This window comes from Musca domestica, unplaced genomic scaffold, assembly GCF_030504385.1.
Source record: "Musca domestica strain aabys unplaced genomic scaffold, Musca_domestica.polishedcontigs.V.1.1 50, whole genome shotgun sequence".
NCBI classification, from domain to species: domain Eukaryota; kingdom Metazoa; phylum Arthropoda; class Insecta; order Diptera; family Muscidae; genus Musca; species Musca domestica.
In genome coordinates this window covers 6,000,826-6,014,738 of record NW_026712347.1, presented here as the reverse complement: position 1 = coordinate 6,014,738, position 13,913 = coordinate 6,000,826, and the positions used below count along the sequence as shown (strand labels likewise).

The window sequence follows — 13,913 nt, the reverse complement described above, 5'->3', positions numbered from 1 at the left end:
TACTTTTAGTACAAATATAGTCAACATTCCCGAAACTACCTCCATATGTCCAGACTACACATGAACAGTGACCCTAATACCCAATTTCAGATTTCAAGCACTCACCCAATACCAAATTGTACCAAATATAGTACTATTTCGTGCACTTGTAGTACACATTTCCAAAAAAACTATTTATAACAAACCTACCACTACAAGGCCCCAATACAAAATTTTAAATTTCAGCGTTATCCGTTCACCCTAAACCAAACTTTTCAAAATTTAGTACAGATCGCACAGTTAAAACTAGCTGAGCCAGAGTCATACAAGTCCTCAAAGACCTTGATGAGTTCGTATCCGCTGGTTCTTGGTGTTTTAGTAATTTAGGATTTAATCGGTGTTTTAATTATAGCCCTCGAAGAGTTTGTATCTCCTGGTCTATAACGGATATTTATCGCCATTGAAATCCCTAGAACTCATCTCTCTCTAGGTTAACTGTTAACTAAAAGAGTTCTTAGGGCAGGAAGCCATCGGTGAAGTTAGTCAGGTCACAGCCCCATAAACTATATAGATATACATCAAGCTGTTGTGAATATGGAATTAGGTGAACCTAGCAAGCAATGAGGATATCCAAGCTGTTGATGACCTTTGGCGGGCCACCCCGAAATCACCAGAGAATACCAGATTTGTAGCCCTAGATATATATACACAAATAATATATTAGCACGTAAAAAGGGGAGGAAGAATGGATCTTAAGGAGAATAAGTAACCAGTAAAGAATGTCCTAAAGTCGGGCGGGGCCGACTGTATGATACCCTACACCACTTTGCTAATTTAGTAGAGCTGCGCATAACAATTAAAAGTTTTTATGGGAGAATTCAATCCTACACGCTATGATTATAATTATAATTTAAAGTTCAAAGGACTAAATATGCCGAAGCATTTGTATCTTTTAAATTCGGACTTATATTGCCCATTTGGTGCAAAATTATTTTGAAATCAGATATAGATATATATGGGAGCTATATCCAAATCTGATCCGATCTCGATAAAATTTGGCAAAGATATTTCTGAGCTGTATTTGATATATTTCCCTGAATATCGTTGTTACGGAGTGCATATTACGGCTGTGGGTAACAAATACAACAAATCGGATGAACAATATATATGGTAGCTATAGCTATATCTGAACCGATCTTCACCGATCTTCGTATGTGCCAAATTCCATCCCATTTGGGCAAATATTAGACGCTTGGTGCACAATAAAAGGCAAATCGGACGAAGATATATATGGGAGCTATATCTAAATTTTTACCGATTATCTCCAATTTCAATAGGGTAGGGATAATAAATGCGACCTGCATTTTGTTCACAAGAATACATGGACAGACGGACGGACGGACTGACATGCATAAATCAACTCAGAAAGTGAATTTATGGAGATCCTCAAAAGTAACTTTACGTCTATCTCGCTTCCTTCTCCATGTTACAAACAAATGCACAAAGACATAATACCCTGTAGGGTACAAAAAGGCAGCTAACTTGAACTCAAAAAAACCAAACCTCAAAAATGAGGAAAATATGTTCACTCATATTCAAGCAACATGGAATAATTGAGCTCAAATTTGATTGAGTATCACGTTTGAGTTTTCATCGTTGGAAACTATTACTTGTGATCACTCATGAGTTATTATTGAATATTTAAAAATGGCCATAAATTCTTAAAAATCGCGTTTTCGTTTAACCTTAAAATATATTTTTAATATATATCACTTCCTGTCGTTTAGAATTTTATGACAAATAATTTTGTGAAAGACCCCTTTCTTGGCTCGATTGAGTGTTAAAATATCCCCCCTATTTTTATCTGCAATTTTGCCAAAGACACTATATACCTAAAATGGACGGACTCCGAGGAATTTTTATCCGAAAATGTGGGAACACGTCCCTTTTTTAGGTTACGTTGCAATGTAAAATTTTTAGTTTTGTACTTTTATAATCTGCTGGTTTTTTCTTTAAATTATTTTTTGTGTTTCACAGTGTAGTTGGAAACCTTAATAAATGGTTGCTTAATGTCTACGCTCCTCGGTTAACTCTTCATTTTATTCGATTGCTTCGAACCAGTAAATTTAGTTTTTGTTGTCGGATATATTATTTCTTGAATTATCAATTTTATAGGAATAACTAATTATATTTTAGTTAGCTGGTAATTTATACCCTTTACTCTTTAGTTATCCTTACAGACTCGTAATGCAGACGCCATATGTTTGTGTGGGTAGTAATGCTTCAAGTGACACATATGCCTACCAAGTTTGGATATGTATATACCCAGCAAACATTTTGGCGGGCACATGTGAGCACAGGGTATGTTAAGGGGTAGGAAAATATTTTTTTAAACCGAGTGTAACTTCAGATTTGTGGCACATAGGGCCGTCCTGTTGAAACTACATTTTTTCAATATTTTCACCCTACATTGTACCCTACACCACAAGGTGGTCAGGGTATTATGTCTTTGTGCATTTGTTCGTAACAGGCAAAAGGAAACGAGATAGACCCATAGTTCCTTTTGATGATATGCATAGAATCACATTCTGAGTCGATTAGGCATGTCCGTCCGTCCGTCTGTCTGTCCATGTATTTTTGTAAACAAAGTACAGACGTATTTATTGCCCTATCCAGATGAAATTTTGCACAAATCATTTGTTTGGCCCAAAGACGAACCCTATTGAAATTTGAGATAATCGGTCAAAATTTAGATATAGCTCTCATATATATCTTCGTCCGATTTGCTTTTTATTGTGCACCAAACGCGTAATATCAGTCCGAATTGTATGGAATTTTGCACGTACGATCAGATTGGACCTGAAAGTATGCCAAATTTGATCGAAATCGGTTCAGATATAGCTATAGCTCCCATATATATTGTTCATCCGATTTGTTATTTTTGTCCTCCGCAGCCATAATATGCACCCTGTAACAACAATATTTGGGGAAATATATCAAATACAGCTCAGAAATACATTTGCTAAATTTTATCGAGATCGGTTCAGATTTAGATATAGCTCCCATATATAACTTCGTACGATTTAGTTTTGATTGTGCACCAAACGTCTAATATTTGGCCAAATTGGATGAAATTTGGCACTTACGACCGAAATGAGTCTGAGTCCGAATTGAGAAGCTAGTATGTCAAATTTGGTGAAGATCGGTTCAGATATAGCTATAACTCCCATATATACTGTTCATCCGATTTGTCATATTTGTTACCCACAGCGCTAATATGCACTCCAACGAGTGCATATCCACGATATTCAGGGAAATATATCAAATACAGCTCAGAAATATCTTTGCCAAATTTTATCGAGATCGGTTCCGATTTGGATATAGCTCCCATATATATTTTTATCCGATTTCAAATTAATTGTGCACCAAATGGGCAATACAAGTCCGAATTTAAAAGATACAAATGCTTCGGCATATTTAGTCCTTTGAACTTTAAATTATAATTATAATCATAGCGTGTATAATTGAATTCTCCCATAAAAACTTTTAATTGTTATGCGCAGCTCTACTAAATTAGCAAAGTGGTGTAGGGTATCATAAAGTCGGCCCCGCCCGACTTTAAGACATTCGTTACTGTTTTTTTAATCAACTCACATGGCCCGATGATGTAACGCCAGATCTTTTTGTGACCTTAAAGTTCGAATTTATAAAAATCCTTCGGTACATTTATCCTGCATTCATTCATTCCAAATTTCTCTTGTCTAATACAAAGTATTCAATTTTTAGTACTTTTCGTATTTTAGTATTTTCGTATACGAATTTCAATAAACCCAGCCTTATCCGAGGCGTAAACACTAATCCTGACCTTCGTGCACTGAAATTTTCAGAAAATTGTACAAAAATTCATTTAACATGGCCCGATAAATGTCCCAAAGTAGTGTCGCAATATTTCCCAGTGTTGATAAAACATATACACACCAATACTCATTTAGCGGAAGGAAGCTAATTATATTTCAAATCAGACACGGCCTAAGTGTTAACATTCATGAAATAAGCACACGTTAAAAAATATTTTGCGGACCCTTTACAAGACAAAAAGTTCGTTCTTGGAAAATAAATAGTGATTTTAGATTCTTGAAAATTGGTGGCACTTCCATATAAGCTGGGGAGGAACGCAACGTTAGCTATAAAAGCTTTTTCCATAATGATTATTTATGTTTTAGAATAAAATATAATACAAATAATATGAATACATGTGACACTGTATTGCCTTTAATTCGGTTATCTCTAGTGACATTTAATTAGACGAGACTGGATTAACAAACAATGCAGGTGGTCAAATTATGTCTACAAGACACTTGAAACTCAAGCACTTATAACGACGTCACTGATATGCGTAAATATCTGAGTCTGATCGGATCTGATTAAAAATATTAAAAATAGTATTCCTCAAGGCATGCTCATATTTTTCACTTGACAACATTGCAAAATATAATACAAATGTTATTAACTCTTGAGACAATAATTTCCGATCATCTTATTAACATTGATTTTTCTAAAAATAACCCCCACCACGCCTCTCCCAAACTTACATAATTTTTGCCACCTTTATGGCTGCCACTTTACCTGCTACAATTGATTAGATTTCTTGGCCTTTGAAGAAAGAACGAAACGGAATGACGAGTGGTAACAAAACACATACCTGAAAAGAAAAAGATAAACAAACAAAGATAAAATAAACAATTTCGTCTATTTGTAAAGAGTTACATATTAGGAAAAAAGGCAACAACAATAATGACAACAAGAATACAATTTTAAAAAATAAACAAAACAATGTTGGGTAAAGTCTAAAGGCCAACAACAAAAAAAACAGCAACAGCATAAAAAGACAGGAAAAGTTCCATCAAAATCCGAAGAAACTCAAATGCTGACTGAACCGAGGTTACCATGTGAAAAATGTTAAATAATTTCTTATATTCGCATTGTTCTACTTTTTTTCTCGGAGAAAAACAAAACAAAATTCAGGGGATTTGAAGGCACATGTCAGCGAAAAAATGTTCATTGGAATATTGCAAAATAATTTCGGTATTTTCCTAAATAAATCATTTTTCGAAAAGCCTCAGGCAAGGTCTATGTAAGGTCTGTCAAGAATATCACTTTTGACAACAATGTCACTGTTTATGTCTGCGGTTGAGGGAAGGAACTGATTTTGGAAAATTTTGTCAAAAGAATCGATGAACAAATTCTGCATTTTGCGTACAAACTGAATCTATAATTTTCGCCGACGAAGTAGCGGGCACTTACTAATGTTTGATATAAACCAATAGCATTTATCATCCCAAACGTCACTGACCGCTTGATGTGGTAAATAACCACCGCCAACCACCTCCACACGTCAATGTCCGATTTATTTGAAGTCTTCTTTATTTTGCTGCTTGCACTAAACTGCACTTCTCATTTACTCAACCATTTATCCATTCATCTACTCACCCACACACACACCCACTCAATCTTCCACACCTCTCAAAGAGAAAAAAGTTATGTTGTGTTTGTTTTTTTTTTTTTTTTTTAAACATCGATTCTCATTGAACCTTTGAAACTTTTAAACAAACTTTGATCGATAAAGTAAATCAATTGAAAAAGGATTTTGTTGGAATTTTGTTGCTGCTGCCGTATAAAAACAACCCGGGATTACTGTAAAGCCCAAAGAGTTATGAATGTGTTGTTCAGGAAACTGTGTTGGAAAATGTTTCAAAGGTATTTATTATGGATCCCAATAATGAGAAGGAATATTTTTTATTGGAATTTATTGCAACAACGACTACGAGTATGCAGGGAATTCTTTTGAGGGTATGAGCAGCATCGTTTAAAGGAAAAACGTTTATGAACGGGAATTTAATTGAGGAGGATTGAATGTAAACTGTGGGACTTGGTTTTGAGGGCGCTGGGATAATAATACAAAAATAAGAAAAATAATAATCGATTTATAAATATAATTTGAATTCGGTTAGTAACTGATACTCTCCGGAATTCTTGGACCGATTTTGTTTCTGCAAATTTGATATGAAAGGTGACGCTAATACCAAGGTTTTTATGTATAAAGAGTGTACAGGGTGAGTTAAAAAAAACTGCAACATAGTCGAACGCCATAATTTTTAATTTTTTTTTCAAATGTTATTGAATGAAGGCAAAATATGTTGGAAATAGCATAAAATTTTACAATAAGTTTATATTTGTTCGAAATGATCACTTTTGGCACGAATTATGGCCTTCAAACGGCCAATAAAGCCGTCACACGCTGCCCGAATGTTGCTCTGCGGTATTTTGGCTCATTCCCGGCGAAGCACTTGCTTGAGGCGATCGACACTTTGGTATTGTTTAGTGCCAACCTTGCTTTCCAAACTACTACGCAATTCTCCAACGGATTGGTATCCGGAGATTTTGGTGGCCATTGTGCGCTGGAAATGAAGCGAGGAACCTCATTGTGTAACCATTCTTGGTTGGAGCGTGCTGAGTGCGATGGTGCTGAGTCCTGTTGGAATGTCCAAGGTCTGCGGCCAAAATAATTGGGTGCCCAAGGCTTTAATACACCCTCCAGAATATGTTCGCGATAATATTCGGCTTTTATTCTGATGCCACGGTCGATTTATACGAGCGAAGAGCGACCATCGGCTGTAATGGCGGCCCACACCATCACCATGGCCGGCGCTTGGGTTCTGGTGGCCAACCGAAGGTGCGCATTTTCGGCTGACCTCCTTGGCAGATAAAACTCGATCATTTCATTTGTTTACAAACTGCTGGGCAACGAATGTTTTCTCATCGGAGAAAACAAAATTCGACAGTTCTCCACTTTCGGCATCGAAGCAACTCTTTAGCTCTTTGGAGTCTAATTTCTTTCTGTTGAGGTGTACGTTCTTCCATTTTTTGAATTTCAATGGCTTTACCCCGAGCTCATTTTTCAATATTTGACGAATGGAATATTGCGATATGTTCCGCTCCCGGGCCATTTTGCGGCCACTGCGATGTTGCTAGTTTCTTCCGTCCATTTTTGACGTCGGGCTGCGGGAATGTCCAAGGTCTGCGGCCAAAATGTTTGCGTGTCCAAGACTTTAATACACCCTCCAGAATATTTTCGCGATAATATTCGGCATTTATTCTGATGCCACGGTCGATTAATACGAGCGGAGAGTGATCATCGGCTGTTATGGCGGCCCACACCATCACCATGGTCGGTGCTTGAGTTCTGGTGGCCAACCGAAGGTGCACATTTTCGGCCAAGCGAAGCAACTCTTTAGCGCTTTTGAGTCCATTTTCTTTCTGTTGCGGTGTAAGTTCTTACTTTTTTTGGAATTTCAATGGCTTTACCCCGAGCTCATTTTTCAATATTTGCCGAATGGAATATTGCAATATGTTCAGCTCACGAGCCATTTTTCGGCCACTGCGATGGTACGAGACAAAAAAGATCTACTCACATTTAAATGCTGGAGTGCTCTAACGATAGCCACCTGTTGTTTTCGAGCCAAATATAAAAAATCACACTATCGCGCTTGAGTTCCATCACGAATAACTTTTTTTCTGGAAAATTCTCACCAAAATGCTTTTGTACGCTTCTAAACAATATGATGAGCTGTCACTGGAATAATTTTAACAGCTGTCGGACGAGTGGCTTAGAAATGATAGCAGTCTGAAATCGTTTGAAGTTTTTTCATCTCCGCCTGAGTAATAGCCAGGATCGGTCTTTCTAGACTGCAAATCGTCATATGGGTTAATTTCTTCGCTTTATAGACGATACATATTTCTACAGTACTTTTCTATATCCTCAGCAACAGAAAGTATATAAGATTTTATGCGTTCAAAATGTTTCTCAACATAGGTCTCCTTCTTGGGGCGACATTTGGAATCGATTTAGTCATGACCGTTTGTATGCATCATACCTCTCGAAGGGAGAATCCGAGTTGGTCCATACATAATATATCATATTTATGCGAAATTTAGATCGAGTTCGGCGATGGTCAGTATCGGTCCACTCCTTCTCTCCCCTACCCCACCAATGATAAATATTTCGATACAAATCGCATATTCAGCGAAGACGTATTCGATATAATTCGATATAATTCAAACTAACCACATCATGATATTTAGAAAGGACATAGGTAAGAATCGCAAGTGCACAAAATTGATCTGCTCCCTCTTGTACCTCCCTTCACGAAGGATCAAAATTTTGCATAATATTAATTCCCTTATTGTAGAAAATAAATTTCCGATTTTTTACAAATCTTTCACATTGCAATATTATCGATAATATAGGTTTCTGGTACTTCCCCAACAAAAATTCGAATATGTAAAAAAAAATCATACATACATCTATATTACACCAATCGAATACTTCATATAGTCAAAAACTTGGCAGATGGTAATATTTGAATCAAACCACTGCTTCTCGTACCTCCTAAAAAATATCAAAAACTTTGAAAAGCAATAATTCACATAAAATGTGAAATCAGAATCTGATTTTCTTCAAAATTCTCCCATACTAAATAAAAAAAAGATTCACCTTAGGTCAACTTTCTTCGAAAAAATGTATTATGGTCTTATAACAATTAACTGCCTCTACGCCTGCTATTCGAAAAATACCCAGTTGACAATTTCTTGTCCTTATGTTATTTCCGGCAGCAATTCCAAAATTTCTACTTGAAAATTATTAAAAACATCAACAGGCGAATTTGAAAGTCCTCTTGAGAAATTCTATTCACATGAATTGTTTTAGCCACACAGAACTTTAGCGTATATCAAAAAAAGATTACAAAACCCCGTACGACCTTTCCGGCCAATTAGTGTTTTATTTTTAGATTATTCCGCACAAGGTAACAACCTGCTTTATGGTTATTCAAAAACAAAAACACAACACAGTTCATAGAAATTGAAATTTCAAAGTAAACAAATTGTTTTGTACCGAACAGTACTTAGCCGAATATTTTTCTATTTATTTTGAAGAGAAAACAAAAATACCCAACGAGAACATTAAAAAAGGTAATTTATTTCCTAGAAACGAAGAGAGAAAAAAAAACGTAAAATTCAGGAACACAAAGTCATGGACATGGCGATCGCTGTCATGGCTACATGGCCACATAATAATGATGTTCCAATATGATATGGAGAGGGTACGTGGCACTCATGGGCGCAACACTGTGGGATGGTTTGGGGAGCCCCAACATTTCAAATTGAATTTGAATTCTTTTTTCCGAGTTTCGTCTATTTAACGTTGCCTGCTTGGCTGGTTTGGCCCAGAAAAAGCAGCGAAAACTGCGTAACATATTGAATTTATTTGAAAACAAACAGCCTGGCTGACAAAAAAAAAATAACGCCAAACAATCCCAACTTTTTGCCTCTTCTTCCGAATTCTCTTTCTCATGGACAAAACAAGCCAAAAAGTGTACAAATTGTATTCTCTGTTGTAGAATTTCAAATGCAAAATATCGCAGAAACAAAAACAAAAAAAATGAACTTTTTGACAGTTACACAAAACAATTGGATTTTATGATAAATTGCCAAACAAAAGGGAAAAGTTGGGCGGGGCAAAGAAATTTAAAACACAAATAGACATTCGAAAAGATTAAAGTTTCCGTCGGAAAGTAATAAAGTTGTGCTCTTAGAGGAAGTAACAATTGAGACATAAAAAAAAACCAAAAGAAAATAGCCTAAAATAAGAAATAAAGAGAAAATCAGGCTGAATAAGAGGCCGAAAGGTTTTTTTTTTTCGAAAAGAAAGACTGCTACTCAGCCCGTCTAAATAGGATATTTTCCCTTAAAGGGAAACCCTTATTCAACCCGGTCGATAGGAGATTTTCCCTCCAGGGAAAACTGTATTCAGCTGATTTTCCGTATAGGGAAAACCCTATTCAGCCGAGATGAATATCAGATTGCCCTATTGGGGAATCAGATTGCAGTATTGGGGTAAACTCTATACAGCCCGGGCTGAATAGGAGATTTGCCCGTATAGGGGACAACTCTATACATCCCGGGCTGAGTAGGAAATTTCCCCGTATAGGGGACAACTCTATACAGCCCGGGCTGAATAGGAGATTTGCCCGTATAGGGGAAAACTCTATACAGACCGGGCTGAATAGGAGATTTGCCCGTATAGGGGAAAACTCTATACAGCCCGGGCTGAATAGGAGATTTGCCCGTATAGGGGAAAACTCTATACAGCCCGGGCTGAATAGGAGATTTGCCCGTATAGGGGAAAACTCTATACCGCCCGGGCTGAATAAGAGATTTGCCCCTATAGGGGAAAACTCTATACAGCCCGGGCTGAATAGGAGATTTGCCCCTTTAGGGGAAAACTCTATACAGCCCGGGCTGAATAGGAGATTTGCCCCTTTAGGGGAAAACTCTATACAGCCCGGGCTGAATAGGAGATTTGCCCCTATAGGGGAAAACTCTATACAGCCCGGGCTGAATAGGAGATTCCCCCTATAGGGGGAAACTCTATACAGCCCGGGGGAAACTCTATACAGCCCGGGCTGAATAGCAGATTCCCCCTATAGCGGGAAACTCTATACAGCCCGGGCTGAATAGCAGATTCCCCTATTGGGGAAACCCTATTCAGCCTGACTGAATAGCAGGTTCCCCTATTGGGGAAGCTTTATTCAGCCTGACTGAATAGCAGGTTCCCCTATTGGGGAAGCTCTATTCAGCCCAGGCTGTATAAACTCTATACAGATATATAGCAGATTCCCCCTTGGGGGAAACTCTATACAGCCCGGGCTGAATAGCAGATTCCCCTATTGGGTGAAATTCTATACAGCCCGGGCTGAATAGCAGATTCCCCTATTGGGGGAAACTCTATACAGCCCGGGCTGAATAGCAGATTCCCCTATTGGGGGAAACTCTATACAGCCCCGGCTGAATAGCAGATTCCCCTATTGGGGGAAACTCTATACAGCCCCGGCTGAATAGCAGATTCCCCTATTGGGGGAAACTCTATACAGCCCGGGCTGAATAGCAGATTCCCCTATTGGGGGAAACTCTATACAGCCCGGGCTGAATAGCAGATTCCCCTATTGGGGGAAACTCTATACAGCCCGGGCTGAATAGCAGATTCCCCTATTGGGGGAAACTCTATACAGCCCGGGCTGAATAGCAGATTCCCCTATTGGGGGAAACTCTATACAGCCCGGGCTGAATAGCAGATTCCCCTATTGGGGGAAACTCTATACAGCCCGGGCTGAATAGCAGATTCCCCTATTGGGGGAAACTGTATACAGCCCGGGCTGAATAGCAGATTCCCCTATTGGGTGAAATTCTATACAGCCCGGGCTGAATAGCAGATTCCCCTATTGGGGGAAACTCTATACAGCCCGGGCTGAATAGCAGATTCCCCTATTGGGGGAAACTCTATACAGCCCGGGCTGAATAGCAGATTCCCCTATTGGGGGAAACTCTATACAGCCCCGGCTGAATAGCAGATTCCCCTATTGGGGGAAACTCTATACAGCCCCGGCTGAATAGCAGATTCCCCTATTGGGGGAAACTCTATACAGCCCGGGCTGAATAGCAGATTCCCCTATTGGGGGAAACTCTATACAGCCCCGGCTGAATAGCAGATTCCCCTATTGGGGGAAACTCTATACAGCCCCGGCTGAATAGCAGATTCCCCTATTGGGGGAAACTCTATACAGCCCGGGCTGAATAGCAGATTCCCCTATTGGGGGAAACTCTATACAGCCCCGGCTGAATAGCAGATTCCCCTATTGGGGGAAACTCTATACAGCCCCGGCTGAATAGCAGATTCCCCTATTGGGTGAAATTCTATACAGCCCGGGCTGAATAGCAGATTCCCCTATTGGGGGAAACTCTATACAGCCCGGGCTGAATAGCAGATTCCCCTATTGGGGGCAACTCTATACAGCCCGGGCTGAATAGCAGATTCCCCTATTGGGTGAAATTCTATACAGCCCGGGCTGAATAGCAGATTCCCCTATTGGGGGAAACTCTATACAGCCCGGGCTGAATAGCAGATTCCCCTATTGGGTGAAATTCTATACAGCCCGGGCTGAATAGCAGATTCCCCTATTGGGGGAAACTCTATACAGCCCGGGCTGAATAGCAGATTCCCCTATTGGGTGAAATTCTATACAGCCCGGGCTGAATAGCAGATTCCCCTATTGGGGGAAACTCTATACAGCCCGGGCTGAATAGCAGATTCCCCTATTGGGGGAAACTCTATACAGCCCGGGCTGAATAGTAGATTCCCCTATTGGGTGAAATTCTATACAGCCCGGGCTGAATAGCAGATTCCCCTATTGGGGGAAACTCTATACAGCCCGGGCTGAATAGCAGATTCCCCTATTGGGTGAAATTCTATACAGCCCGGGCTGAATAGCAGATTCCCCTATTAGGGGAAACTCTATACAGCCCGGGCTGAATAGCAGATTCCCCTATTGGGGGAAACTCTATACAGCCCGGGCTGAATAGCAGATTCCCCTATTGGGTGAAATTCTATACAGCCCGGGCTGAATAGCAGATTCCCCTATTGGGGGAAACTCTATACAGCCCGGGCTGAATAGCAGATTCCCCTATTGGGTGAAATTCTATACAGCCCGGGCTGAATAGCAGATTCCCCTATTGGGGGAAACTCTATACAGCCCCGGCTGAATAGCAGATTCCCCTATTGGGGGAAACTCTATACAGCCCGGGCTGAATAGCAGATTCCCCTATTGGGTGAAATTCTATACGGCCCGGGCTGAATAGCAGATTCCCCTATTGGGGGAAACTCTATACAGCCCGGGCTGAATAGCAGATTCCCCTATTGGGGGAAACTCTATACAGCCCGGGCTGAATAGCAGATTCCCCTATTGGGTGAAATTCTATACAGCCCGGGCTGAATAGCAGATTCCCCTATTGGGGGAAACTCAATACAGCCCGGGCTGAATAGCAGATTCCCCTATTGGGGGAAACTCTATACAGCCCGGGCTGAATAGCAGATTCCCCTATTGGGGGAAACTCTATACAGCCCGGGCTGAATAGCAGATTCCCCTATTGGGTGAAATTCTATACAGCCCGGGCTGAATAGCAGATTCCCCTATTGGGGAAACTTTATACAGCCCGGGCTGAATAGCAGATTCCCCTATTGGGTGAAATTCTATACAGCCCGGGCTGAATAGCAGATTCCCCTATTGGGGGAAACTCTATACAGCCCGGGCTGAATAGCAGATTCCCCTATTGGGTGAAATTCTATACAGCCCGGGCTGAATAGCAGATTCCCCTATTGGGGGAAACTCTATACAGCCCGGGCTGAATAGCAGATTCCCCTATTGGGGGAAACTCTATACAGCCCCGGCTGAATAGCAGATTCCCCTATTGGGGGAAACTCTATACAGCCCCGGCTGAATAGCAGATTCCCCTATTGGGGGAAACTCTATACAGCCCGGGCTGAATAGCAGATTCCCCTACTGGGGGAAACTCTATACAGCCCCGGCTGAATAGCAAATTCCCCTATTGGGGGAAACTCTATACAGCCCCGGCTGAATAGCAGATTCCCCTATTGGGGGAAACTCTATACAGCCCGGGCTGAATAGCAGATTCCCCTATTGGGGAAACTCTATACAGCCCGGGCTGAATAGCAGATTCCCCTATTGGGGGATACTCTATACAGCCCGGGCTGAATAGCAGATTCCCCTATTGGGGGAAACTCTATACAGCCCGGGGGGAAATCTATACAGCCCGGGCTGAATAGCAGATTCCCCTATTGGGGGAAACTCTATACAGCCCGGGCTGAATAGCAGATTCCCCTATTGGGGAAACCCTATTCAGCCTGACTGAATAGCAGGTTCCCCTATTGGGGAAGCTCTATTCAGCCTGACTGAATAGCAGGTTCCCCTATTGGGGAAGCTCTATTCAGCCTGACTGAATAGCAGGTTCCCCTATTGGGG

General features: G+C 40.4%; 1 protein-coding gene across 1 annotated transcript in view; it reads right to left on the bottom strand.

The window, feature by feature from the left end:
- Positions 1–13,913, bottom strand: part of LOC101900852 (mitogen-activated protein kinase kinase kinase kinase 5) — a 392,002-nt gene that overhangs the window by 255,824 nt on the left and 122,265 nt on the right.